Source organism: Stenella coeruleoalba (genome assembly GCF_951394435.1).
Source record: "Stenella coeruleoalba genome assembly, chromosome: 9".
Lineage (NCBI taxonomy): Eukaryota > Metazoa > Chordata > Mammalia > Artiodactyla > Delphinidae > Stenella > Stenella coeruleoalba.
In genome coordinates, this window is record NC_137155.1 from 23,748,104 (window position 1) to 23,773,163 (window position 25,060).

General features: G+C 35.7%; 1 protein-coding gene across 1 annotated transcript in view; it reads left to right on the forward strand.

The window, feature by feature from the left end:
- Positions 1 to 25,060, forward strand: part of LOC307191509 (uncharacterized protein) — a gene marked incomplete at its 5' end in the record, with an annotated part of 194,915 nt that overhangs the window by 79,803 nt on the left and 90,052 nt on the right. The window lies entirely within an intron of this gene.

Here is a 25,060-nt window from a genome sequence, read left to right on the forward strand (position 1 = left end):
ATTGAGTTATTTGTGGTGAGGTGGATGGACCTAGAGTCTGTCGTACAGAGTGAAGTAAGTCAGAAAGGCAAAAACAAATACTGTATGCTAACATATATATGGAATCTAAAAAAAAATGGTACTGACGAACCTAGTGACAGGGCAGGAATAAAGATGCAGATGTAGAGACTGGACTTGAGGACATGGGGGAGAAGGGGAGGCTGGGACATAGTGAGAGAGTAGCATTGACATACATACACTACCAAATGTAAAATAGCTAGTGGGAAGCTGCCGCATAGCACAGGGAGATCAGCTCAGTGCTTTGTGACCACCTAGAGGGGTGAGATAGGGTGGGTGGGAGGGAGTCGCCAGAGGGAGGGTATATGAGGATATGTATATATACATATAACTGATTCACTTTGTTATACAGCAGAAACTAACACAACATTGTAAAGCAATTATACTCCAAAAAAGATGTTTAAAAAAAAAAAACACTGAGATATCATCTCACACCTCTTGGGATGACTATTATCAAAAAGAGAAAGGATAACAACTGTAGTCAACGATGTGCAGAAAAGAGAACCCTTGTACATTTTTGATGGGAATGTAAATTATTACAGACGTTATAGAAAAGAGCTTGGAGGTTCCACTGAAAATAAAACTACCATATGATACAGAAAAAAAAAAAATTACTAGATCTTAAGATATTCCTCATCCAAGAAATTCAGGATAAATAGCCATGTGGAGACAACATCAGGATAAGAGGCTGTACAGTCTGCCCTGATAAATGAACTTTTAGGACAATATTTCTGGTTTCCTTTTTTTAATTAATAAAAATACATTCTTAATATTATGATATGTTCTATCTCCACTCCATAAAATTAAAAGACTAATATAAATATTAAACCACATAACAATATACCAAGCTCATAACTAGTTTTCCAATATACAGTTATGGAAACTGGATTTATTTTTCCTCTAATTTTTGTATTGTGTTGCTTTGTTTAGACATTGAGACAAAGATCAGTAAAAGAGGGAAAATTAAAGCTGAATATATGTGCAGGTTTCTTTCTGCTTCTGTCACCATTTATTGATTCAGTAAAGTATTTCCATGGTGACTTAAAATCACTCCCTGAAGATTAAGTTATAAAATTTAGATTGCATGAACACTACCAGAGGTTAAATCTCTCATGGGTAGGTGGGTAGCTGAGGCATATGTAGCCAAAGATAAAGTCTGTGTGTTTGAAATGAAGTGTGGTTTCCCAGAGATAATATTGCTGTAAGTAGCTTTGCCAAAATATTTTTGGAGTTAAAGTTAAGGTGTGTTCTCCTTAAAGATACAGTTACTTAGGTATATAAACTTTGTAATTCAAGATTTTAGGGTTTAGTTATGATTTACTTACTGCATAGTTACCTAGATTGCAAGGGGTGTTTAACCTTTGCACTGGGTTAAAGGGATTTAAATAAAATGACTTTAGGGAACATTGTCAACTTTATTAGGAATATATTATTAATGTATTTATTCTTTTTCAATATCCATGAATTAAAGTAATTTTCCATAATAATTTTTTAAAAACAGAACATACACACACATATATATATATTAAATGAAAACCTATATACATAGGTCCCTGAAGGAGTGTAAGGATTTGCTTTCCTTGTAGAGTTAGGGAAAGTGACTGTCTTATGCTGATTCTTGGGTCTGAGCTGTCTGTTGCTCATTGGTCCGTTCCTGAAAGCAATGTTGGCCTCTGATGCAGAAGTCCAAGTTGGATGAGCTAATAGTTTATTCATTTTGCTCAAGCAATGATACTAGGAAGTACTAGGCATTTCTCTCTCATTGATGTGGTTTTCACTCAATTCTTGCCAGCTGTGGACCCAGGCTCAACCACCCATCTCCACGCTCTGCCTTAAGGTCATCACACTCTTCCTTGGAGGCTCTAAAGCAGTTCTTCAGTATCCAGAGTTCATGTAACCTAGAAACTAAAAGTGGCTTAGGCAAGGTTATATGCTTCACATCCTTTATTTTTTTGGTCTGGCCAAGCTTACCAAGTTGCTGTGTGCCAGGTTGGTAATGTAATTGTTTTTTCCAGAATCCAGAAATGGATTTAAGTCCTTTTGCTTTACAGTACATATTATCCTCACTCATTTAAGAAATCTCCCCAATAAAGAACTTCAAAGACCCAGAGAAATTTCACAGATTTATTTTTCTCTCATTCTCTTTTTTTTTCCTGTTTTAATCATCTCCTAGTGCTAGCAAAGGGATACCTTTTACTATGCTAGCTCCTTTCTGACTCATCGTAAGCCTTAAGTGAATGGAGATAATCCTTTTTACCCTATGAACAAATTCTAGGAGATCGGTCCTCCAGGCTTGTGCTTGATTTGATAAACAAGAAGAACAAAAAAGTTAGCAAATTTTCTCTACTTTGCCAATAGATCTAGTACCAGCCTTCTCCTGGCCTGGGTAGAGGTTGCCATGAAACCAAGAGCATGAATAAAGTATACACAACAATAGACTTATGAGCCTATTATTGGAATGTCCGTGGCAAAGAAACGTCCCGAGATAAGTACCAATCATGCATATGCTGTACTTCAACAGAAGGTCAGATGGAACAGACTTAGAGCACCATTGCCTTGAGAATAGCATCTGGTTTATTGCCTCAAGCAAAAGGATAGTGAGGCAGCCAGCTGAGAGGGGTGGTAGAGTCAGCAGCCCAAATATATGAGTGAGCATGTCTTGAGAATTTACAAAGGGCTACTAGTCTATGATTCTCAGCCTTGGCTGTACATTAGAATCTCTTGGGAGAGCTTTTAGTGATCCAGATGCCCAGGCAATTCCCTGTTATATTAGAATCTCTAGGTATAGGACTCATATTTTTAAAACTTTCTAGGTGATTCCAATGTGCAGCCAAGTTTGAGAACCATTGCACTGGAGGATGAAACCTTAAAGGAGACTGGAAGTCATGCTGTTGTAAAATTAGGGGCTATTATGCTGTCATACTCTCTTTTCAATGTGGACACACATTTTTTACAAACTTTAAGATGTTATTATGCTTATTATTTCTCTAAAGCTTGTGAGTAGTAGGAGGAATGGCCTTTTGCTAGGGTTCTCCAGTATTGTTCTAGACCCATGATTCCTTTCCATACTATTTTCCAGACTGCATTAGTGAGAAAAGAGAAACTGTCTGTTAAAAAAAAAAAAAATGAAAATAAGTCTGAAGAATTAAATCACATGGTAGAGGATTCATGGTTCTTGAAAGAGTTATTTTTGACAGAACTCACAACTAAACTTTTTACCTTTATCACTTAAAGAAAACCCAAAAAACAAAACTCAGTTTCCAGATGCCAACTACCAAAGCTCTAAGTGGTGAGTTTAAGGAAATTAAATGATGTGCAAAATTTCTCCAGCCATCGATTAGCCAAAAAATTATCATTCAGAAGTTATGGCAAAGAATTTACTAATGTTTGCAAATCAAACCAGTATTTCAGTGCAAAGACAAATGTGATATAGTTCACTTAATCAGTATATTCTCCAAGGAAACTAGAAAAGCCTTTATGTTATTTGATTTCCAACACAGGCCCATACATTGTTTATCATTGCATACTCTCCTTTTTAAAATGATATTTTTATAATGCAAAATTCATGTTAGCTTATGTTAGTATTAATTCACATGTTTCACTCTTGGTGTCAGCCTGACAGTGTGCATGGTAAGAAAACATTACACATTGCCTAATGTGAATGTTAGCTCTGGAGGAGATAGCTGGAGATAAATTCCACTCTTCTGGGTCCATACCAACCATCACTAGGAAAGTGGTTATGATTAACAAACTTTGGAGAGGTTAATAAGCCTTATGTGTCTAAGAATTTTAAGAAGACATGATAAAATACAGGTGCTGTATACAAAATTAGAGGTATGAAGAGGAGAGAAGACCTCTGGTAAGGTGAATGGGTTAGCAAGCATCCAGTTTTATTACCCAAAATAATGTTTTCCAACAAATCACAGTTTATATATATATACACACACACACACACACACACACACACACACACACACACACACACACACACACACACATATATCTATTATCTAATCAGGAAATATTATACTGGAATAGTACATAGCTTCTTTCAATTGGAATTTTGCCAGTTAATTCCTTTAAGACCTTAGACAAGTTACTTACACTTTCTGACTGTGCTAAAATTGTGATAATTGAACAAATAGTATATATTAAGTGTCCAACCCATACATGATGCTCCAGAAGTGTTAGTTGGGTAATTCACAGACTAAGATTTGAGTGATCAGTTCTTGGCAGCACAACTAATCATTGGCAGAGTTGAGACCAGAACCACAGGATTCTGGCTCCTCTCAAATATTTTTACTTTTCCTCCTACCTCTTAAAAAGCAGAAGAGAGGTTATGATTCTCTAGGTTTCTTAGAATTTGTATCAGGACCCCCAAGCTGTTTTAAAAAGAAGAGACTACAAGTGGCTTTTATATTAGAAGTCTGGAGATAACTATAGAGATTATTCTCAAATTCTTTAAAATTAGAGCTTTGAGGTCATGATGGGAAAGTATTTTGAAGTATTCATCAATGTGTTTTTAATTTTGAATTTTTTTCCCCCTTCTCCCCATGTCAGGGGGAGTGAGAGTATTTTAGGCTTACTGTCTCAAGAAAGGGAAGATACAGTGAGAAGAAGATTTAAGAAATAAGTCATCTTTTGTGTTCCAAATTTCAAAATATACTTTTGTATTGAAGGGAGACACAACAGTCGACAAAAAAGGCTTTTGAGTTGTATGATGAGTCTTTAAAGCTTTGAAACTAAATAACTGACATAGAAAAATAACTGACATAGAAAAGTAAATATTCTGTTATAATGAGTTTTTCTCACCTGGCAAATCTTCATAAAGAATCTGGGAGGAGACTAAGCGAGATAGTGAGAAAAGAAAGATAGCCATGGACCAGTGCCTTCTCTATGTAAAAATTATTCAGGCAGCTGCACTCCTGGACAGAATGAGAGAACATTTAGCTTCCTGTTTGGGAAACTATTAACACTTAGGAAATTCCTCAAACCAGGTTTTGAGAATATGGAAGTGATGTTTAAATGGCGTTTTTGGCTGATAGACATGAGGCCCAGAGCCCCTTTGAGCCCCAATAAGTCCTAGAAGTGAGCATTCACATCATTTTATTTCCCTTGTATTCCCCTGAGTGGACAGCTGTGATCTGGAAAGCGAGCAGTCTGGAAGGACAGAGATGAGGAGCCATTGTGGAATGTGGAACAGAAACTTCCAAATACAACATGGAAGCCTTGGCTGGTGTGGAAATGGAGGATTGATTATACCCAAGGAGTAGACAGCAGTGAGAGGCTGCAGAGCAATGAGATCTGAAGCTCCAGTTCTGGAGCTCCACTGTTGTGTTTAGACTCCAGCTCTGTCTCTTAACTGCTGCCTAAACTTGGCCCAATTTTTTAACTGCTCTGTGCATCAGTTTTCCTATTTATAAAACATGGATAGTAATAGTAGTACTTTATTGGGCTGTTATAAAGGTTAGATGGATTCATATATATATATATATATATATATATATATATATATATGTACACACACACATATATATGCCTAGAATAGGGCTATATAAATATTCCATAAATGTTAGCTATTTTTATTTTTAATGATTGTTCTAGCAGGTGCCTGCTATGGACAAAAAGGACCAGATTCTTAATCCCCACTTTCACAACATTCCCTTTGACTACTTATACTCCCTGAATTTTAGAACTTATACCAGGTTGAGGGTTGGGTAGCGACAGGAAGGAACGCTACATTTACTGGAGAAAGATCAAAGGGACTATTTGATAAGGTTCAGCTTTCTGCAAACAGGTAGAATTATAAATTAAGTTTCATATATCTAATTCTATATTCATATATATGTGTGTGTATATTCATATATATATACATATATATATATTCATTTCTTTGACATCTAAGTATGTGGTCTATGAAATTCATGCCGCCAAAAATTAAAGGCTATTTAACTGAAAATTCCTTTTTGTATGACAGTAAGACAATTGTTACTGACATCTATATATCTATATATGTATACATCTCATGTTTGAAAGTTGATGTTATTATTGCAAAATAAAATTTCTGCTAAGTGATTAAGTGGTATAATAGTATATATTTAGGACTAGCATTATCTCAATAATAATGTTTTAAAAATAATCTGTTTCATAGCTATCTTAATTTACTAGCAGGTAATAATAAATGAATATTGTCTATCTATTGGCAACTCACCAGAGAATAAGCTCCTTTTCAATTTGTCCCATAAATATTATCATTACTTTTCCATTTCTGATTAAAGAAAGGCAAAATAATATTCTTTGACAAAATATTGGTATGTGTTAAATAAATCAAGGAAGACTAGAAGCCAAAATATCAGAAGTTAATCATGTTTTACTGAGCATGCTTACCATTTTAAGGATCTAAAACTTGTAACTGGAAAATTCCTGAAACTTTCAGGCTAAATAAAGGAGCATAAAGAATGTCAAGTTGCTTTTAATCTTTATGAGTGGAAAGCATGAGTGCCTCTATTCATTCATGTGTCTAAGTGTGCAATTCTGTGAGCACCTCAACTCACAAAGACAGATGTCAGTACTTAAAAGCTTGGCTTTGAGGCTATAGGAATTACTGCTTTCTGTGGCATTCAAAGTGGGAAAAAAATATGTTCATAGGAACTCAGAAAATGAAATAGTTTTAAAGAGAAGAGGGCAGGGCAACAAAATTCATGTTTCACATAATGTATTCAAAATTGTAACTTTGTTCACCAAAGAACCTTCTCTGTCCCCACTCCCCTCTTCATCTCCTTTCTCCTTTTCCTTCCCTTTCTCAGCAGTCTGGTTTTAGAGTCCATCTGGGCTAACAGGTATACTGTACTACACCAAGATGGCATGCTTTAATGGGCAAATAACTTCTAGGTTACATACCAGGAATTTTATAGCTTCAGTTCATTCTACAGCTAGACTTGAGAAAGGAAATGTGGTATAAAAATATTGGGTCACTTTAAATCAGAGAAAATTATGGTCTATAACTAAGAGGCAGTGTTCAACACCTGCAAATGACTGTAAGCGTTCGTTCATTCTATAGATAAATATTGATCACTGAGTGCCAGACACAGTTCCATTACCTGATGGTGTTAAATCTTTTCAGCTAAATTTTTCCAAGGTCAGTCTTAGTGCATATGCATAAATGTCAAGATTATCCATCAGTTTCATGGGATGCTATTAAAAACTCAGTAATTCATATATATTTCTTGTTTCATATTCCATGTATGTGCCACAGGGAGTGTGAAAAAAAATAGAATGTAGTGGCTGCTAGCTCTCCTTAACACAAATAAATATTGGATGATAGTTGTAGTCAGAAGAACATGGGAAGAAAGGTCACAGGAAAGCCCCTTGGTATAAACAGAACAGGCAGTACTGGATTTCACTAACCTGGGTGGAGACAGTACACTTTTGAAGAGCAAGGGTCAGAATTTATTAGCTGCATCACTCTTCTGCTCAAAACGTGCCAATGATTAGGATACAAGGGTGTAATAGGGCCTTATCCTCCTTTCATAAACAACTAGAACTGGACAAATTATATGAAACAATCATTTTTAGATGTTACAGGAGGTGCAGGACTATTATACCTGGAATTGGGAAAACAAATCACAGTAGCTTTATGCTTGGAGAAAATTTCTGGAATGCAGTAGTGAGGGGAACCTAAACTGTTATCAGTGGTTTTGTTATGTTGACACCATGAGACTTGAACTTATAGAATACTAGAATGGCTCGAATTTACAATGTAGAAAACATGAAATGAGAGAGATACACAGAAATAGTTCCAGAATCTACCTAGGGATCTTCCTCAGTTTTTAGTGAAATTCAACCTGCACACATTAAGAGTAAAACCCCAAAGGGCAGGCAAAGAACATCTTTGAAGGAAAGAACAGTTAACAAGGAGTTACAAGCCAAACAGTTCCCAAGATCACACAGAACTAGGCATTATTCAAGTCTAATCATCCAGAGTGGAGACTCATTAATACATGGGACATTGCGTGGAGAGACTCCAAAAGGATCGTACTTTAGCTGTAGGGCAAAATTAGCACTACAGGAAATACTACTCTAGACCTGCTCTTAAAAAAAAAAAAAATGTAGAAAAAGCTTTAAAAGGATCAAACTAATAAATAACTGCCTACTAAAACAATGTCTATCAATCTTTAAAGAAGGACGCAAATGTCAGCACTTCATAACATTCACAAGCATCTAATGAAAAAGTTAGGCACATGTGAAGAATCAGGAGAACGAGTCTGGTATTGAGCAGATATATCCATCAATGTAAACATTCTCAAAAATGACAGGAATGGGGGAATTTGCCAACAAAGACTATAAAATCAATTACAAACATGCTCAGAGATTTAAAGGAAAATATGAACATAATGAGAGGATAAATGGAAAAATATGGAATAACCAAATGGAATATCTGACAAAAATATAAATATAATATAAATCTGAAATGAAAAATTCACTGGATGGGGTTAGTGTCAGATTAGACTCTCCAGAAAAGCAGTATTAATAATCTTGTAAACAGTATCACCAACTATCCAAAATGAAGTAGAGAGATATTAAAAAATGAATAAAATAAAGAGATCCATGGAGAAAGATTAAACAGGCTAATATATGTGAAAATGGAGTCTAATGGGGGGTAGAGTCAGAAAAACATTTTTTTAAATTATGGCCAAATTTTCCAAATCTGATGAATATAAGCCCAAAGACCCAAGAGAGTCAGCAAACACCAAGAGGAAATGTGAAGAAAACTACACAAGGCAATTCATAATTAAATTATTTTTAACATTAATAACAATAAAGAGAAAACCTAAAAAGCTGCAAGAGGAAAAGATACAAAGCAAGAGTAAATAAAGTATGATCCATGTGCCAAAATTGTCATGAAGGCTGTTTTTTGTATGTCCCAAAAGCTAAGAATTTTTTTTACACTTTTTTGTTTTTAAAGTAGAATATGCAACAGAGACAGTATGTGGTCCACAAAACATAAAATATTTACCCCTGGTATGGAACAAAGGTAAGTATTATTGTAGACCTTTCTCCAGAAATTGCTGAAGCCAGAAGACAATGGGAAAAGCACCATTAAAGAGCTGAAAGAATAAAACTGTCAACCTAAAATTCTTTGCCCATTGAAACTATCTTTCATAAGTGAAGACCACATAAAACCTTCGCAATAACAAAACTGAACAAATTTGTTGTGTGCAGAACTGCAGTGTAAGGGATGTTAAAAGATTTCCTTCAAGCAGAAGAAAAACTATTTCAGGTGGAAATGTTGATCTATGCAAAACAGAGTACCCAAATCGCTGAACATGGCAGGGGGGACATTTTTATTTCTTACTGTTTTAATTTATTTAAAAATAATAGGGAGGGTAAGGGATAACTCTTCCTTACAGAAGAATTTCATTTCATAAGTGTAAACATGTGAGGGAAATAGAATATCACCATTAGAGCGCTACAATAATTGTTGCAGACCAATGCATGCTAAAATAGTAGGACAAAAGTTTAAGGTGAAACGTGGTATTTTATAGCTTCAAATTATATCATCCCAAATATTTATTTGTTACAGAGGGAAAAACACTAACTTTATAGTGAAGAAACTTGGCAGACATCACCTTAAACAAGTGGTAAATGTTAACATAAATAGTACTAAGCCATATACACATCGTATTTCCCTGATTTGATGCCTAAACAGGGACTTTTCCCCTCAAAGTCCATAACCTCAATCTAGTCACGAGAAAACATCAGATACGCACAAACTGAAGGACATTCTACAACATACCTGGCCATTACTGTCTCGAAGTGTTAAAGTCATTAAGGATCAGGAAAGGCAGAAGAACTGTCACTGATTAGAAGAGATTAAGAAGACAAAACTAAATGCAATGTGGGATCCTGGACTGGATCTCAGAATAGAAAAAGGATATTTAGTGGAAAAACTGGTGAAATGTGAAAAAAGAAAAACTATATTTTAGTCAATAAATTATACCAAAGTTAATTTCTTAGTTTCAATAATTGTATAATAGTTATGCAAGATGTTAACATTATGGGAAGCTGGGTGAAATGTGTAAGAGAACTCTCCATACTATATCTTAGCAACTCTCTGTGTCTGAAATTATTTCAAGATATAAAATTAAAAATGTTAAATGACAGTTTAAAACAAAGTAACAACAATATATTGTGAACAGCTCAAAGAACAACAGGAGAAAAAAACGTATCTCAAGCCAATTTATATCCTGCTTCAATTTATATCCCTCCTGTCCCATTGAGTTGCAGTATAACCTGGGGAAGATTATTTAACTGAGCCTCAATTTCCCCATGGATGGAATTCTCTCCATTGGGAGGATTAAGTTTATTGCTATATGTAAATGTCTTGATATATGACTTCCTAGTACTTAGTATACATACTGCCTGACAAATACTAAATAACACTGTTAGGGTAAATATGTGAGAAAAAAATAACAGGAATATAAAACTAAAAGAAAATCTATAGCCTGGTACTACTAGATCCTTCAAAATAAATTAACCAAATAACATTCTGTTACTCTTCTGTTTGCTGGTCAAATTGTTATGTGAGGCAGGCAAAATCAAAACCAAAAACAATGACAACAAAAATATCTACTAAGTTTGGCAAATAAATTATGAAATTTAATTCTAAAATTTCCTGTATGAAGGGTCTTGTTAGACATAAAAATCTATCAAATATAGTGTACTAATACAAATAAATAGAAGTGGAAATTTCATTTATAGTAATTTGTAACTGAATAGTCCCCTCATTTTAAAACTGTCACAAAGCTGGCAAGAATAGGTTTCCTTTAGACTACCTTAATTTCGTTAAATTAGACTACTGAAATGTCAAAATTTTATCAGTGAAGTATATTTGAAAGCATTATTGATATCAATAGTTTTTTTCCTTTTTGTTAATTATTTTTATATTTCCTATAAGATTTTTGTACATGGGCTTTTTTTTTAATAAATTAGAATAATCCAGTAAGAAAATTACATGTAAATAAGGAAAGATTTTGTTTTAATTTTCAGAAACAATAGCAACATTTTTCAATACAGTAACTAAATTTTAATTAATGTATATGATTGCCTGAAGTTTTTGGCCAAAGTTTACATACTCTAGAAAAATAATCTTGATTTTTATCTACCAAATTCAGTACTCTTCTTATTAATTCAAACATTTTTATAGAAATATTCTCAAATATTTTCAAGAACTCATCAAAGTAAAGCAGGAGTAGATGGAATAGGAAGACATTTTTTTTCAAAATAATCTTTTATTTTATTTAGTTTTGAATTTTATTTTTTTATACAGCAGGTTCTTATTAGTTATCCATTTTATATATACTAGTGTATATATGTCAATCCCAGTCTCCCAATTCATCACAGCCCCACCACCACCCCCTGCCGCTTTTCCCCCTTGGGGTCCATACGTTTATCCTCTACATCTGTGTCTCTATTTCTGCCCTGCAAACCGGTTCATCTGTACCGTTTTTCTAGGTTCCACATATATGCGTTAATACACGATATTTGTTTTTCTCTTTCTGACTTCCTTCACTCTGTATGACAGTCTCTAGATTCATCCACGTCTCTACAAATGACCCAATTTCTTTCCTTTTTTGGCTGAGTAATATTGCATGGTATACATATACCACATCTTTATCCATTCGTCTGTCAATGGGGATTTAGGTTGCTTCCATGAACTGGCTATTGTAAATAGTGCTGCAGTAAACATTGGGGTGCATGTGTCTTTTTGAATTACGGTTTTCTCTGGGTATATGCCCACTAATGGGATTGCTGGGTCATATGGTGATTCTATTTTTAATTTTTTAAGGAACCTCCATACTGTTCTCCAGAGTGGCTGTATCAATTTACATTCCCACCAACAGTGCAAAAGGGTTCCCTTCTCTCCACACCCTCTCCAGCATTTGTTGTTTGTAGATTTTCTAATGATGCCCATTCTAACTGGTGTGAGGTGATACCTCATTGTAGTTTTGATTTGCATTTCTCTAATAATAAGTGATGTTGAGCAGCTTTTCATGTGCTTCTTGGTCATCTGTATGTCTTCTTTGGAGAAATGTCTATTTAGGTCTTCTGCCCATTTTTGGACTGGGTTGTTTGTTTCTTTGATATTGAGCTGCATGAGCTGTTTATATATTTTGGAGATTAATCCTTTGTCCATTGATTTGTTTGCAATTATTTTCTCCCATTTTGAGGGTTGTCTTTTCATCTTGTGTGTAGTTTCCTTTGCTTTGCAAAAGCATTTAAGCTTCATTAGGTCCCATTCGTTTATTTTTATTTCCATTACTCTAGGAGGTGGATCAAAAAATATCTTGCCGGGGCTTCCCTGGTGGTGCAGTGGTTGAGAGTCCGACTGCCGATGCAGGGGACACAGGTTCGCGCCCCGGCCTGGGAAGATCCCACATGGCGTGGAGCGGCTAGGCCCATGAGCCATGGCCGCTGAGCCTGCGTGTCCGGAGCCTGTGCTCCGCAACGGGAGAGACCACAACAGTGAGAGGCCCGCGTACCGCAAAACAAAACAAAACAAAACAAACAAAGAAATCTTGCTGTGATTTATGCCAAAGAGTGTTCTTCCTGTGTTTCCTCTAAGAGTTTTATAGTGTCTGGTCTTACATTTAGGTCTTTAACCCCTTTTGAGTTTATTTTTGTGTATGGTGTTAGGGAGCATTCTAATTTCATTCTTTTACATGTAGCTGTCCAGTTTTCCCAGCACCACTTATTGAAGAGACTGTCTTTTCTCCATTGTATAACCTTACCTCCTTTGTCATATATTAGTTGACCATATGTGCTTGGGTTTATCTCTGGGCTTGCTATCCTGTTCCACTGATCTATATTTCTGTTTTTCTGCCAGTACCAATTACTGTAGCTTTGTAGTATATTCTGAAGTCAGGGAGTCTGATTCCTCCAGCTCCTTTTTTTTCCCTCAAGACTGCCTTGGCTATTTGGGATCTTTTGTGTCTCCATACAAATTTTAAGATTTTTTGTCCTAGTTCTGTAAAAAAATGCCACTAGTAATTTGATAGGGATTTCATTGAATCTGTAGATTTCTTTGGGTAGTATAGTCATTTTCACAATATTAATTCCTCCTATCCAAGAACATGGTATATCTCTCCATCTTTTGGCATCATCTTTAATTTCTTTCATCAGCATATTACACTTTTCTGCATACAGGTCTTTTGTCTCCCTAGGTAGGTTTATTCCTAGGTATTGTATTCTTTTTGTTGCAATGATAAATGGGAGAGTTTCCTTAATTTCTCTTTCAGATAGTTCATCATTAGTGTATAGGAATGCAAGAGATTTCTGTGCATTAGTTTTGTATCCTGCAACATTACCAAATTCATTAATTAGCTCTAGTAGTTATCTGGTGGCATTTTTAGGATTCTGTATGTATAGAATCATGTCATCTGCAAAGAGTGACAGTTTTACTTCTTCTTCCAATTTGTATTCCTTTTATTTCTTTTTCTTCTCTGATTACTGTGGCTAGGACTTCCAAAACTATGTTGATTAATAGTGGTGAGAGTGGACGTCCTTGTCTTGTTCCTGATCTTAGAGGAAATAGTTTCAGTTTTTCACCATTGAGAATGATGTTTGCTGTGGGTTTGTCATATATGACCTTTATTATGTTGAAGTAAGTTCCCTCTCTGCCCACTTTCTGGAGAGTTTTTATCATAAATGGGTGCTGAATTTTGTCAAAAGCTTTTTCTGCATCTATTGAGATGATCATATTGTTTTTCTTCAATTTGTTAATATGGTGTATCACGTTGATTGATTTGTGTATATTGAAGAATCCTTGCATCCCTGAGATAAATCCCACTTGATCATGGTGTATGATCCTTTTAATGTGTTGTTGGATTCTGTTTGCTAGTATTTTGTTGAGGATTTTCGCATCTATATTCATCAGTGATATTGGTCTGTAATTTTTTTTTTTTTTTGTAGTATCTTTGCCTGGTTTTGGTATCAGGGTGATGGTGGCCTCATAGAATGAGTTTGGGAGTGTTCCTTCCTCTGCAATTTTTTGGAAGAGTTTGAGAAGGATGAGCTTTAGCTCTTCTCTAAATGTTTGATAGATTTCACCTGTGAAGCCATCTGGTCCTGGAGTTTTGTTTGTTGGAAGATTTTTAATCACACTTTAAATTTCATTACTTGTGATTGGTCTATTCATATTTTCTATTTCTTGCTGGTTCAGTCTTCGAAGGCTATACCTTTCTAAGAATTTGTCTGTTTCTTCAAGGTGGTCCATTTTATTGCCATAGAGTTGCTTGTAGTAGTCTCTTAGGCTGCTTTTTATTTCTGCGGTATCTGTTGTAACTTCTCCTTTTTCATTTCTAATTTTATTGATTTGAGTCTTCTCCCTCTTTTTCTTGATGAGTCTAGCTAATGGTTTATCAATTTTGTTTATCTTCTCAAAGAACCAGCTTTTAATTTTTTTGATCTTTGCTATTGTTTTCTTTGTTTCGTTTTCATTTATTTCTGCACTGATCTTTCTGATTTCTTTTCTTCTACTAACTTTGGGTTTTGTTTTTTCTTCTTTCTCTACTTCCTTTAGGTGTAAGGTTAAATTGTTTATTTGAGATTTTTCTTGTTTCTTGAGGTAGGCTTGTATAGCTATAAACTTCGCTCTTAGAACTGCTTTTGCTGCATCCCATAGGTTTTGGATCGTCGTGTTTTCATTGTCATTTGTCTCTAGGTATTTTTTGATTTCCTCTTTGATTTCTTCAGTGATCTCTTGGTTATTTAGTAACATATTGTTTAGCATCTATGTGTTCGTGTTTTTTGCATTTTTTTCCCTGTAATTGATTTCTAATCTCATAGCGTTGTGGTCAGAAAAGATGCTTGATATTATTTCATTTTTCTTAAATTTACTGAGGAGTGATTTGTGGCCCTAGATGTGATCTATCCTGGAGAATGTTCCGTGCACACTTGAGAAGAATGTGTAATCTGCTGTTTTTGGATGGAATGCCCTGTAAATATCATTTAAATCTATCTGGTCTATTGTGTCATTTAAAGCTTCTGTTTCCTTATTAATTTTCTGTTCGGATGATCTGTGCATTGGTGTAAGTGAGGTGTTAAAGTCCCCCACTATTATTGTGTTACTGTCAATTTCCTCTTTTATAGCTGTTTGCAGTTGCCTTATGTATTGAGGTGCTCCTGTGTTGGGTGCATATATGTTTATAATTGTTATATCTTCTTGGATTGTTACCTTGATCATTATGTAGTGTCCTTGCTTGTCTCTTGTAACATTCTTTGTTTTAAAATATATTTTGTCTGATATGAGAATTGCTACGCCAGCTTTCTTTTGATTTCCATTTGCATGGAATATCTTTTTCCATCCCCTCACTTTCAGTCTGTATGTGTCCCTAGGTCTGAAGTGAGTCTCTTGTAGACAGCATATATATGGGTCTTGTTTTTCTATCCATTCAGTGAGCCTGCATCTTTTATTTAGAGCATTTAATCCATTCACGTTTTAGGTAATTATCGATATGTATGTTCCTATGACCATTTTCTTCATTGTTTTGGGTTTGTTTTTGTAGGTCCTTTTCTTCTCTTGTGTTTCCCACTTAGAGAAGTTCCTTTAGCATTTGTTGTAGAACTGGTTTGGTGGTGCTGAATTCTCTTAGCTTTTGCTTGTCTGTAAAACTTTTGATTTCTCCATCGAATCTGAATGAGATTCTTGCTGGGTAGAGTAATCTTGGTTTTAGGTTCTTCCCTTTCATGACTTTAAATATGTCATGCCACTCCCTTCTGGCTTGTAGAGTTTCTGCTGAAAAATCAGCTGTTAATCTTATGGGAGTTGCCTTGTATGTTATTGGCCTTTTTCCTTTGCTGCTTTCAATAATTTTTCTTTGTCTTTAATTTTTGCCAGTATGATTACTCTGTGTTTTGGTGTGTTTCTTATTGGGTTTTTCCTGTCTGGGACTCTCTGTGCTTCCTGAACTTGGACGGCTATTTCCTTTCCCTTGTTAGGGAAGTTTTCGACTGTAATCTCTTCAAATATTTTCTCTGGTCCTTTCTCTCTCTTTTCTCCTTCAGGGACCCCTATAATGTGAATGTTGTTGTGTTTAATGTTGTCCCAGAAGTCTCTTAGGCTGTCTTCATTTCTTTTCATTCTTTTTTCTTTGTTCTGTTGCGCAGCAGCGAATTCCACCATTCTGTCTTCCAGGTCACTTATCCGTTCTTCTGCCTCAGTTATTCTGCTATTGATTCCTTCTACTGTGTTTTTCATTTCAGTTATTGAATTGTTCATCTCTGTTTGTTTGTTCTTTAATTCTTCTAGGTCTTTGTTAAACATTTCTTGCATCTTCTCCATCTTTGCCTCCATTCTTTTTCCAGGGTCCTGTATCATCTTCACTATCATTAATCTGAATTCTTTTTCTGCAGGGTTGCCTATCTCCACTTCATTTGGTTGGTTTTCTGGGGTTTTATCTTGTTCCTTCATCTGGTACATAGCCCTCTGCTTTTTCATCTTGTGTATCTTTCTGTGAATGTGCTTTTTGTTCCATAGGCTGCAGGATTGTAGTTCTTCTTGCTCCTGCTGTCTGCCCTCTAGGAAGACATTTCTTTGTTTACTTTTACCCTAGGATGAGAGAAGTCAGAGGGAAGAAAAATAAATTCACATAATACAATATACTCATAAAGAGTGTTATTTTAATTAATTAATGAGCTTTTCTTAAAGGAGGAGATTTGACAAGATCTTTTTTGGAGAGGTTATTTGTAAAACTGACAGGTTAAAACAATCACTCTCCAAAGTAAAGAAAACTATTTCCAAGAAAAATCAGGGTTATGTGCAGTTCTTAAATCCCATACTCTCCAAGTTTTCACTTTGTGGAATACTTTGTGAACTTTCTCCCACTGTAAATTTGTTGCTTTTGGTATTAAGCCTTTACATTTTGATGTTCATTATCCTGATTTCCCTTTCTATTTATTCCTCCAATTCACTGACTCACTTCCTCATTCTCTTCTGCCCCTTATTTTCTTGTTCCCTGTATTCATACATTTGGTAGAGTATTAGTTATTATCATGTTCATAGTAGAATATAGCCTATAAAGTCATTAGAAATCTGAGCTAAACAGAGTGAGGAAGGTATAAACAAACATTTCTAGCACTATAAAGTCTTCTACCTTCGAAGGAAGAATTATGAATTACCATAGAAAGAAAATTGAATGATAAGTAAACACTGGTTTCCATAATAGTCTCAAGAATTTCCAGTGCAAAATATGGGAGTCAAAAAAGTGTATACAGGGGCGTGTACATATGTCTTTTCTTTGTGCATGTTTTCATTTATGTGTATACATGCATTTGTACAGGCATATGTATGTACGTGTGTGCACATGTGTATGTTCTCATGCACACACGTGTATGCACACACATATCTGTACACACATGTGTTTTCTTATCCATGTACATGTATAGGTATACAAAGATATAAGCACATGTATGCATGAATATGCCTATGTTTTCAAATGATGTGCACACATGAACTTAAGCAAAACAAACTGTGAATTTTGTGGCAGTAATCAGCATGAATGACCAGTTGTGGTCACTGAAAACACTTAAGGAAGACTATGAAAAAATATCAAGAATAATATTTGCCACATTGTATCGGCCATGAGATAACCTTCCTTGGTTGGTGAAATGTTCTCTTGAATCTTGAAAATATTTGGATAGTTTCTCATTGAAATAGAGAGCAGGGCTTCCCTGGTGGCGCAGTGGTTGAGAGTCTGCCTGCCGATGCAGGCGACGCAGGGTCGTGCCCTGGTCCAGGAAGATCCCACATGCCACGGAGTTGCTGGGCCTGTGAGCCATGGCCGCTGGGCCTGCGTGTCTGGAGCCTGTGCTCCGCAGCAGGATAGGCTCCAACAGTGAGAGGCCCACGTACCGCAAAAAAAAAAAAAAGAAGTAGAGAGCAATTTGTTTTGAGGACATTTTGTTGTACCTTGAAATGATCGCAGAAACAAAAGTTACAATTGTAAATGTATATACCTGGTTGAACAAAACTGATATAGAGTCTCTAGCAAGCATTTCTAACTCAAGTTTCTCAAACTGCTGTACACTTTAAAATAACCTGGCACAGGTAAAAATGTTGATTCTTAGACTCTAACCCTAGGGATTCAATAAATATTGAGTGGGTTCCACAGGTCTAAAATTTTATGATGTACCCTGGGTAATTTTTGCAGTTGGCTCATGGATCACACTTAGAGAAAGAGTACAATGCTGCAACTTGAATTTCATAATTTTTCTCCAATATAAGGAATTAAATAGAGGAGAAAAATATGAATTTCTGTTTAGAGTTTGCCAAGTAGACATAAATCCTACAAAGTTACTTCTTGCATTACAAATGTTAACATTTGTGGGCCTGTCTGTAACTACATGATTTTGGCTAGTGTAGGGATTTGCATATGTTACATGTTTTAGTGTTAAGCAAGGAGGTAGGCTATATCAGACTTAAGTAGTACACTTCATGTGGACCTATAGAGATTCAGTACTCTTTTGATGTATGTTAATTAAACAGCTGTATGCTTGTGAGGTACTAGGGCCAAAGGTAAGAGACAAATTTATTTATTTATTTATTTATTTGATTTTTATTGGAGGATAGTTGCTTTACAATGTTATGTTAGTTGCTATTGTACAGCAAAGTGAGTCAGCTGTATGTATACATATATTCTCCTTTTTTTTGGGATTTCCTTCCCATTTAGGTCACCAGAGAACACTGAGTAGAGTTCCCTGTGCTATACAGCAGGTTCTCATTAGTTTTCTGTTTTATTCATAGTATCAATAGTGTATGTATGTCAATCCCAATCTCCCAATTCATCCCACACTCCCTTTCCCCCTTGGTATCCATATATTTGTTCTCTACATCTGTGTCTCTATTTCTACTTTATAAATAAGATCATCTATACCATTTTTTTCAGATTCCACATATATGCATTAATATACAATATTCATTTTTCTCTTTCTGACTTACTTCACTCTGTATGACAGTCTCTAGGTCCATCCACATCTCTACAAATGATCCAATTTCTTTCCTTTTTATGGCTGAGTAATATTCCATTGTATATATGTACCACATCTTCTTTATCCATTCCTCTGTTGATCGACATTTAGGTTGTTTCCGTGTCCTGGCTATTTTAAATGAACATTGGGGTGCGTGTATCTTTTTGAATTATGGTTTTCTCTGGGTATATGCCCAGTAGTGGGATTGCTGGGTCACATGGTAGTTCTATTTTTAGATTTTAAGGAACCTCCATACTTTTCTCCATAGACGCTGTATCAATTTACATTCCCACCAACAGTGCAAGAGGGTTCCCTTTTCTCCACACCCTCTCTAACATTTATTGTTTGTAGATTTTGTAATGATGGCAATTCTGACCAGTGTGAGGTGATATCTCACTGTAGTTTTGATTTGTATTTCTGTAATAGTTAGTAAGCTTTTGTACAACAAAGGAAACCATAAACAAGATGAAAAGACAACCCTCAGAAAGGGAGAAAGTATTTGCAAATGAAGCAACTGACAAAGGATTAATCTCCAAAATATGCAAACAGCTCATGCAGCTCAATATCAAAAAAACAAACCCAATCAAAAAATGGGCAGACATTTCTCCAAAGAAGACATACAGATGGCCAACAAACACATGAGTCAAATTTATTTAAAACACATATTTAAAGCCATTTGGGAATCCAATCATTAATCATTCATCTATTGATGAATGTATGGTAACAGTCAAGTGGAACCCCAGAAAAGTCCATCCTGAGGTTTCACTGACTCCAGTGGAATGTTGATGGCAACATCAGCTAGGCAGATGTGGCAGGAGAGTGGCACTGGCTGCAGCTGTCTAAAGAATCCAGAGCTAAAAACTGAAAATGCACGTTAAATAACACATTAGACCAAATCAAATGGTTTGGAGCCTTCATAGTCTTTGAAACACTACATTATTATTTATTATTCTTCAAGGACAGTATATGGAAGTGGGGATATAGATGTCCTGTGCTGCCAGTTCTTTGTGTCATTTGCTGTAAACATGAATTCAAACAAGCTATTACTCAACTAAATTATGTTTCAACAAAACCTAGAAACCCTGTTGCTCTGTGTACTTGCCTTTTGTGGAACGGAGTAAAGAGCAGGATTTGTACTAATGAAATATACTGGACTCTTTTGGCCCTGCCATGACGGTCTGTTGATATATAGCAGGTTGTAGGCAAAAGATGAACCCCATATGTTCATTACGAGGAAGAAAAGAAAGCTGGTCAGTCTCTATTCTGCTAAGGGCACTAACAGACATATTAATCTTGTCAAATCATATTAAAAATATCCAAATTCATGTATGGCCAATTTTACTTAAGTAATTTGGTGACATTCAGATTAGTGGAAAATCATGATACAGTATCTGATTAAATTATTTATTTTGCTTTTGCATAAAACCATTTTAGTAAAATGCCTTTTAATTAGAAGAAATTAAGTATAAGTAAATTAGACTTTCAAAAATAAAGGCAGCAATACCATGAATCAATATCAGATAGTGATACTCATTAAAATGTATTCTAACATGATATAAGTAAACCACATGAATAAAATTATTTCTTCCATCTCACTGTGACCTATAGATAATAGAAAATAGACATAAAACTTTCTAGTGAAATTAAAATAATAAATAGTAGAAACTGTAGTCAAACAGGAGGCATAAATTGTGTTTAAAAGTAAATATTATTAAAAGTATAAAGAATATATATATTTTATATTTATTTATTGTTATTCATTTATTCAACAAGGCCAAACATATTCTAGATACTGGGGATATAACAGTGAATAAAAAGGGACAAAATCCACTGCTTTCATGGAGCTTACATTTTAGAGGAGGTAAGAAAATATATAAAATAAGAGACACAAGCGTCTAATAATTAGAGGTTTATAATTGTTAGGGAGGAAAATAAATCAGGGACATTGCATATATTTATGTGGCCTTTTGGTGAGGACAAGTTGCAGTTTTAAAAGTGGGCTGGGGGCTTCCCTGGTGGCGCAGTGGTTGGGAGTCCGCCTGCCGATGCAGGGGACATGGGTTCGTGCCCTGGTCCGGGAGGATTCCACGTGCCACGGAGCGGCTGGCCCCGTGAGCCGTGGCCACTGGGCCTGCGCGTCCGGAGCCTGTGCTCCGCAACGGGAGAGGCCACAACAGTGACAGGCCCGCGTACTGCAAAAAAAAAAAAAAAAAAAAGTGGACTGGGAAATACCTCATTGAGAAGCTGAGATTTCACTAGAGATCTTAAGTTGTTGAGGGAGAAATTTATGTGGATATCTCTGGGAACAGCGTTCCAGTCAGAGGGAACAGTAACAGATAAGGCCATCGTAAAGTCAATGCCTGGTGTATTTAAGAAAGGCAAGGAGAGTGCTCTGGGGACAAGCAGAGTAAAAAATAGTAGGAAAATAATTCAAGAAAAGCAAAAAGTAAACAATAGAAGAGCTAAGTCATGTAGTCATGTAAGGTAATGTAAATTAAGGACTTTGGCTTTTGCTTCCTCAGTAAGAAGTGAAGACTTTTCAAGGCTGTCAAATAAATCTTAATCATTTGAGAAGTTTTATCAATTCTTCTGTTTATAATATTTATATTATTAACTATTCAAAGTGTCTGTAAATGAGCTAGAAACCAGAAACATGAGAGTGAAGAAATGTGACATAGTACCCTCCCTCACTGAGCTGACAATCTGGTTGGAAGATAATCATTTAACACAAGTACACCTATTTAAATAAGTAAGGGACCAGGGAGCACTGTGGGGTCTCTTAAAAGAGCACTGTGATGTCCAATTCTCATGTCTAATCACTTCCTAAAGGCCCCACCTCCTAGATATCATCATATTGGACATTAATATTTAAACATATTAATTTTGAGGGGCGGGTCACAAACAGACCATAGCAGAGAGAATGGCTAATGTTTATAAATACTCCTGTGAAGTCAAGTAATTTAAGAACTACAAACTATCTATTATATTTTCTGAGAAGGCATTATTAGAGCCTTGTGGAAAGCACTTTCATTGAAATGGCATGGACTGCAAAGCTGAATGGGTAAATGCGAAGAAAAAAAGAGAGATATAAAAGTTGTCATAAAGTGGTGTGGTGCTCATTTATTAAAGTTTTAGAAAGGAGGTTTGTCCATCAGTCAGCGTACAGATTCTGAATTAAGTTTACAAAAAAAAAAATGGCATAAAGTTTTTCTTTGCTAGATGGTAGGCATCAGATCACATCCTAATGAGTTTGGCCCAGAAATAAAAACAGTGTCAACTGAAGAGGAAAACATCCAACACCAGAAGGTCACTGGACTGCTGCATGGTTTGCCAGTAGCATATCTTACTGAGGGCAAGTTCTTCAGATAATTGCAAACACAAAGTCTGCAACTCAAGCCAGGGTTATATTTCAGAAAAGCCATCTATAGAGAGCAGGAAACTCAAGTTTGCCAAACACATGGGCCAAGAGTGAAGCCAGTGTTGTTCCAATTGAGTTATTGCCAAGGAAGACAAACTATAAGGGAAGTGGGAGAATTTGAGGATCCTAAATTGTCAGGGCAATAGATTACATCCAAATGGGTGAACCAGGGAAGAAGGCTACATAATATCAAACATGATGCTAAAGAATAGAACAGCAGGAAACTAGGAGACAAATTGTGTCTGACAAGAGAGGAGTAGAAGCTCCATGTGGGTTCTGAGTCATGAGCCAGAGCCTTAGTTTTGCCTTCTAAAATGTTAAAGCAACATGTCAGAAAATAAGCTCAGAAAAATGAATGAGCAAGTACTAGCTTTCCTGAGACCCAGTACCCTGATATACCCTCTCTAGGGTTCTTAATATTTAGATACTCAAGGCCAGAGGATTTACCATAAACACAGAGCATAGGGGAAGGGATTTATTACATCTTCTACAAGTTAGTGACATGATTTGTTGAAAAATACAAATGTACTTGACATGTAGAAAAATCAGACAGATGAATTCAAACAGTCATATATTTAAGAATTACACAAGTAGAGGAAAATGTGAAAACCAACCTATACATGTTCGCAGAGGCAAAAATCTGCCTCCTAAAGAAATAAAGTACTGTAAAAGTTGTCATAACTCTGTCCTCTTGGTTGATTCCATTGACATCTTGTCACCAACGAAGTGATGCCGGGCAAAATTTTAATTCTCAGATAAAGTTCTTCTTGGAAGCTGCAAAGTTACATGTACTTCACATAATTGATTGTTAAATCAATTTTAAAATCATATTAAAGTCAGCAAGATTAATAGCATTATTCTTCCAGTGGGGGAGGAAGTCATATTTTAAATTTAATTATATTATTCTTGGTAAATAATGAGGTTATATTCAATTTGGAACTACTATATTACTTATTATAAAATAGGAAAACATTCTAAAGTGAAGCATGGGGGTTATGTATGTCAAAATAAGTCAAAATGTTATTCTCTGGAAATGAGAACATTTCATAGCAGATGCATAATGTATTTTCCCTAAGATGTATCAAGACAACATGCATAATAAAATACAGGTGACGAATATTCTTGGTAACAAGTGTTTTAAATTGAAACAAGAAACTCCTAAACCTTGAGGGAAAAAAATGAAAAGCATCAATGAGGATATTTCTTCAAGATAAACTCATCAAGATGAAAGTAACCGTGAATGACTTGTCAGTGTATGGCGTGACAGGCAATGAGGCGAATATTTGACCATTTTGCTTGGTACAGCATTAATATGCTTCTGTTATGACAAAGACATGTAGTTGCCAAGGGTTATTGATCTTTGTAAATGTTTTAGGTAATACATATATATGTACATATCTATACATAGTTTTGACAAGCCAGAAAAAAATTGGAGTAGAAATATCAATTAATAGCTAAAATTTTCCTTTATTAATAGAAAGGAAGTGTCTCTCTCTTGAGATTTTCACTCACCCCACAGAATTCCACAGCTCTGCCCAACAACAGGTGGTCTGACCAGTCTATCACAAAGCTTGATTCTGCCGTGCATATTAACTGTTAAAGCTAGCCATTGGAAGGTACTATAGACTGTTACATTTATGAGCACATGCTCCTGCTGTTCCAGATCTCTGACTACAGTACAGAGGTGCTTCAGTCTTCCCACCAAAGCTACATCTGTTTTATACCACTGTGCACTGGACTTTGTTTTTCAGCCATTGACCTCAGAGCCACAAAGCGTTCTCCATAACATTCCATCTCCTCATCTTGAAACATTGCCATCAGATTGAGGTTTACATATTAACTCTTAACCTCTCAACCTTCCTATTTATGTCATCTACCAATGTTCATTGTTATTTCACTCATTAATAAGTTTTTGTCTTATAAACATGCTCTCCCTGCCTAGATAGCATCGTTCTTGGCAGTATAAACATCCATGTGGCTGGCGCATCCAGCACCTGGTCTTTAATTTTTTTTAAACCTTTTCCATTTCAGTGGCTTTTTCTTCTGCTCTGTCTTTCAACCACTCCAATGGTTATTACCTTCTGGAACTTGTGATTACCAAAAGCCACATTATAACTTAATTTTCTAAAACTGAGATCCCGCTTTCTGATCAGTTACTAAAATTTGTTCTGTTTTTTTGTCCATTGAATTCAAACTCCTTATCCTGTTGTACTAAGTCTTGTTTGACCAAGGATAAACTTCTGTGCTAAGGTTAAACCCACCCCTTGCCAAGTGGAACCCATCCTGTCTCACCTGCTTAAGGACTTTGTTCCACTTAGCTTGTCTGTCCTTGTCCTGTATCCCCTTCTACAAGATCATATCTATCAACATGTCATATTTCCATCTTAAAAAGCAAAAACAACTACAGCAAAAAACTCTTGATCCTGCATTCCCTTTGCTGCTATTGAAAGCAAAACTCTTCAAAAGATGTCTGTAATCATTGACTCTACCTCCTCTTCTCCCGTTTCTTCTGATCGCTCTCCAATTAGGCTTCACTTGCACTGCTCTACTGAAACTTCT